Source organism: Rana temporaria, chromosome 2 (assembly GCF_905171775.1).
Source record: "Rana temporaria chromosome 2, aRanTem1.1, whole genome shotgun sequence".
NCBI classification, from domain to species: domain Eukaryota; kingdom Metazoa; phylum Chordata; class Amphibia; order Anura; family Ranidae; genus Rana; species Rana temporaria.
The window spans coordinates 236981089-236987088 of NC_053490.1; positions in this window are offsets into that span (position 1 = coordinate 236981089).

Consider the following 6000-nt stretch of genomic DNA (forward strand, 5'->3'; position numbering starts at 1 on the left):
AACAGCCTGTGGCCCCATACACACCATAGAATCTATCCGCAGATAAATCCGTGCAAACGGGTTTCAGCGGATAGATTCTATGGTGTGTACACTCCGTGGGATATTTATCCGCAGATAAATCTCCCCTGGGATGGATTTCCAGCAGATGGATATTTGCTGACATGCTCAACAAATCCATCTGCTGGAATCCATTCCAACGGATGGATCCGCTCGTCTGTACAGACTTACCGGATCCATCCGTCTAAAGGGATTCCCCGCACGCGTCGTAATGACTTGACGCATGCGTGGAATTCCTTATATGACAGCGTCGCGCCCGTCGCCGCGTCATAATAGCGGCGACGGCGCGACACGTCATCGGCAGAGGATTTCAGCGCGGATTTCAATGCGATGGTGTGTACACGCCATCGCATAGAAATCCTCTGAAATCTTTGAGAGGATTTATCCGCGGATACGGTCCGCTGGACCGTATCTGCGGATAAATCCTCTCGTGTGTATGGGGCCTGTGTGTGCATGAGGCCATAGAATAATATTGAAAGGCATTTTTAAGCTGCATAAAAATCCCTATGCTATTGTCACCAATGCAATGGTATGCAATGTGGCAGATGTGTGTTAATCACATGACATCCAGGAATTCAGCCACTTTACACAATGTGCTGGATTACCATGGGTTAAGTTCAGTAAGGTGCATGCCACCTCATGGACTTATATCTTTAATTTACAATTTGTATTAGGCTGCATGCTGGAAAAATAGCTGTCACTATAGTTTCAGTGCTCCAATGCTGGACCTTCTGTTCTCAGCTACTGCAGCTGCAGAGTCGCATGCAGCCACTGTGCCCACCCTCCCCTCCTCCTGTCAGATCACAGAGTAATTGTATTACGTGAACTCATTAACAAAATACTAAGCCTTCTGTGAATGAACAGAGGAGAGGAGGGACAGGCAGAGAGCAACGTCTAGCTGTACTCCCAGAGCTCCATAAAACTGTCAGCTAAAAATAAAATAAATAAATTCATGAGGTAGCATACACCCTTCTGGACTAAACCCATAGTAATCTAGCACATTATACAATGTATATTTCTACCCAAGACATGTTATTTCAGTCTTGAGAAGGATGTTGGGGTAGCATACACTTTAATCATAGAGGATTATTCTACCTGGCAGAGACACAGACAGCAAAAAATAAATAAAAAACAGGACAGGAGTTTTAACCCTTTAACACTCTCAAATTTAACACTCAATCGAAAATAAAAAAATGGCTATACATACACGTCAAAAGTTATATAAGTGCACATTGGCATTTTGTGATGTCTTCTGTGTTTATTGTACTACAGTACTTAGTTATTGATTCTCAGCAGAAGTGGTATTGCCTGAGAAGCTAGGGTTAAAGTATAACTAAAGGCAGAACTTTCGTTTTGGATAGAGCGGAGGTGGATTAGAACCCCAGTCAATTTTTATTGCTGTCTGCGCCTCCGTTGAGGAGATTCACCCACTTCATTTGTCCTGTTTACTATTATCACTGAAAGTGAAAGCAAAAGAAAATCACAAATTTTGGGTTGTCCCCAGAATAGTAATTTTCCAATGGGGACATTAGTTCTGGTGACATGTGAGTCCCCAAAGAATTTCCTTAATTTGCAGGGATTTCCTCTCAGTTCCTGTTCGGCTATGGGACAGGAAGTGAAGGGAAATCTTTCCAATGGGACACAGGTGGCAAAAACAAATCTGACAGGGGTTATAACCCCCCCCCCCCCTTACTCTATCCAAAATGAAAGAAAAGGGTTTGCTTTTAGTTCTACTTTAACTCTGCTAGCCAGACTTTCCCGGGGTTTTTCTGCAGAACCCTGTCCCCTGCTGGGAAAACAAATGAAAATAGATTAGCTTGTGTGAGACAGAGAGAGAGCTCCAGCATAGGAACAGAGAGGAAGGAGCGACGCATCATGAGAAGCTGTTCAGAGCACATGTCCTCCCTTTTGGGGTACCCATTCCAGGTACAAAAATAAACTGCGCCAGTGAAAACAACCAGCACCAAAGTGCCAGTGCTCAATACAAACAAAGTCTCTGAGCCCCAAGAATAGTAACATAATAGGGGTATGAATAATAAAAAGTCCCAAGTAGTAGGTAGGGGGATCAGGCAGGCCCCACAAACAGGATAAAAACAGCACCACCGTGAGAATGACTTCTTGTGAGGAAACCACCACCTAATGGAAAGCCACTTACCACAACCATAAGGTTCAAAGGCCTGTAAGAAACTTCATCCATGGACTGAGGCACCGAACCAGAGACGCCAAAGGTCAAATATCCAGGATATGATCACTTCCTCATAGGTAAACAGGTCCTCTCCATCACCATCACTTCCCTACACAGGGCAGCTTTTGATTGCTGCCTTTGATCTTTATTGATGTCATTTATATTTGTTTAGCGCAGTCTTTTTTTCCTTATATTACCCATTCCAGGTACAGGAAGATGGATATGGATTCTTATTACAGGACTTTGCTTTTCTGGATTATATGATTTGGGCATCCTAAGTTAGGAGGAACTCGAGCTGTGTATGGAAGGATCTTTCATACTGTGCTTTGTAATTTGCAAGAAGTTCAAACAAAGGTTCTTAAAGTTCCCAAATGCCTGGTCTGAAGTTCCTATAAAGGCGTCCATGTAAGCAGAGGCAGCTCTAGGCTTTGTAAGGCCTTAGGCAAAACTTAGACATGAGACCTCACTCATGACCATAGTGGGAAAAATAATTCAAGCGATAAAAATTAACTGTATAGATTGCATTTATTAAAGTGATTGTAAAGTCTTGTTTTTTCCCTATAAAAATAACAAACATGAGAATATTGGACAGCTGGACATCAGTGTTAGAATGGCTGCACACAAATATAGAGACAATTTGTGCAGGTGCCTGTGTGTGGCTGCCTACTACATATCCATGGTGCTGTCTCCTAAATGTGAAATACATTTCTGACCAAAGTTCAGCTCCAGATGTCTTAGGGGAGGTAAGTGAGACAGGGCTCTTAACGCTATCTGACCACAGCAACATTAAGGTCCCCTGTCCCTCAAACCTGGGGTATTAGGCAGGTGCGAGGCCTTAGGCGACCGCCTAATTTAAGAACTGCCTCTGCAATTAAGAGCATTTGAAAAGGGTCCCCCACATTGGGTGATATGCCCCGTTCACTAACGCAGGTTTTACGGCATGTTGCCTCAACACACAGGCATATCTGTGTTGCGTTATGCTGCCTTTTTTAATGCTCATATTTTAAGGTGAACTGAGTGCATTTTTTGTTTGTTTGTTAGGCTGTACACATTAAGTTGCACAGTACACATTTATTAATAAAAAAATGCATTACAACATTGTAAATGGACTCTAACATAAGCAAATGTGCTCTTAAACCCATAGATAATCAGGGAAAAATATCCCTAACATATAATAAACTATATAGCATTTTGTGTTGGATAAATGTCATCAAACATAGGTTTTGTATTTAGAAATGTGCCCCTCCATCCACAAATACCAGTTGCTTTTTTTTTTTTTTTTAAAGAACTGATGACAGCTTTATCTGTAGTGAAGCCACATTATTAAGATAGTTAGAATAGCGTTGCAAGTACCTTTAAATTGCAGAGTTCAATGGAACAGCCTGTGATTTGATATGTGCTCTGCAAGAGAATAAAACAATATTACTGTAGTACTACCCTATATGGTTTAAGGCTCCATGCACACTAGGAGCAGAAAAAAGCATCAGCGTTTAAGCTGGAAAAATCTTGCATAAAAAAAAACCACGAATTGAGAGCATATTGTACAAAGTTTAGGCGAGTTTACAGGCGTTGTTTGCACTTGACAACACTCCCCTCTGCAAAAGTTAACCCCCCCCCCCCGAAAAAAAAGAATTTGAAACTTGACATTCGCAAGATACAGCAGGAGCTGTAAAAACATCAAATCGCTCCTAACGCGGTCGAGAAGGTTTTTTTTCCAGCTTTTGAAAATCCCTGTCAGAAAACGCCTGTAGTCATCATAATGTGCAAAGACCCATAGCTGGTCTTGCTGGTACAGGTTATTCTATACATTGCTACAGTCTATCTTTTTGGCTTCTCTTCATATCTTCAACATTTATCCTTTTCTGTCAATTACCTCTTTCTGGCTGGCCACCTCATTCTCATGAGTCATGAATCAGTCATCACCAAAACAAGACCCTCTTATGCAGGGCTTTTTTCTCAAACAATAGGTGGTGGAACTTAAACACGGCCCCACAAAACCCCTCCCCCACACACCCTCCAATTCACATCAAATAGTGGGTGTGGTCAGTCAAATTTCATGAAAACAGTACGAGGGTCTTAAAAGGGCATTAAATACCAGGATTGCATTACATACAGAGTGCAGAGCTGTCACTTGTAAACACAGAAACCAGACGTCTGTGTTTACAAGTGATTGTGGTGAGCAGGCACCAAAGGGGGTGGAACTGAGTTCCACCAAGTTCCCCCTGAAAAAAGGCGCTGCTCATATGCATGATAGGTAAGAAAAAGTTTAGGTAAGGGTAAAAAAAAAACATAAAAAGGTGCTTCTGCTGCAGGTCCTTCAGCCCTGTCATACAAGGCTTAGGTCTAAGAGATCTGAAAAGCATTATAAACATCTGTATTAGGACAGCCCTTCCTCTGAAGCTTCTAGGCATCCATCTAGCCACCATTAATGCGCAATTCATGCAAAAAAAAGAAAAAAAAAATCCAGGAAGAGGCTTCAATCTCCTTCATCGTGAGACAATGCCTGTAATTCGAGGGATAAAGTTTGCTGGGCCTGTGGAACAGTCCCAATGCTCAATAAATTAGTCTGTATGGACTGTTTGGGTGAAATTTACAATTGACAAAAATCAGGTAGTATTCCTCCTCAAGCAGGTGGTAAAAGGCTCCATCTCAGAGTTCGCTGTGGCTTTCCCAAAGCAAGATCCCTCTCCAGCTCCTTGCCTAGAGGTACAACAAGAACAGGAGGCCATGGGCAGTACAGTGGCTCAGTGGTTAGCACTTCTGCCTTGCTGCACTGCGGTCCTTGGTTTTAATCCTGTCAGGACACTATCTGTATAGAGTCTAATTGTTCTCCCTAAAGGTCAGTGGGGCCCAACCATCTTCCACTTCTCATCCAGTATCATTCCACTTCTCATCCAGTGGAGCAGCGGGAGGCATTCAGCACTCCTCATCAGATGGTGACAGATCTGAACTGTATAAATTCTGTTTCGTGCTTGTGCAGCCCTATATCTAGGCAGGTAAACAAGCTATCTTTTGTGAGAAAGAGGATTCCCCAAAAAATAAAAATAAATAAGTTATTATTTCTCTGTACCCCAAAAGTAACAATGTTTTTCTCTTTATGGAAGAAGTAATGGGAGAAGACAGAGACAAGGATTGCTCTGAGCCATCTGAATATATTACACCTTTTGCTGCTGCGCCACTTACCTTGGTCGCAAATGTGATCAAAGGAGTCACCCAAGACATTATGACCTCAATAACTGAAGATGTTCTATTTGAACACATTGGGGTTGATTTACTAAAGGCAAATCCACTCTTTACTACAAGTGCACTGCAAGAGCACTTGTAAGTGCAGTCGCTGTAGATCTGAGGGGAAGCTCTGAAATTAGGGGAAACTAGGGGAAGCTCTGAAATTAGGGGAAACTAGGGGAAATTAGGGGAAGCTCTGAAATTAGGGGAAACTTTGCTGATTTTATCATCCAATCATGTGCAAGCTAAAATTATGTTTTTTATTTTCCTTGCATGTCCCCCTCAGATCTACGACTGCACTTTCAATGCACTTACTAGTGCACTTGCAGTGCAAAGTGGATTTGCCTTTAGTAAATAATTCCCATTGTCTGACCTTGGACGAATAAAATGTCTGCAGATGTTATCAGCAAGGTGGCAAGAGATGCCATCAGATGTTCAGCCTAAGTAACGCTTTACTGTCAAGAGATAGATCTTGTATGGTCAATGCGGTGACTGTATCTGCGAAACGTAATGGGTACAAATTTCTTTCAACA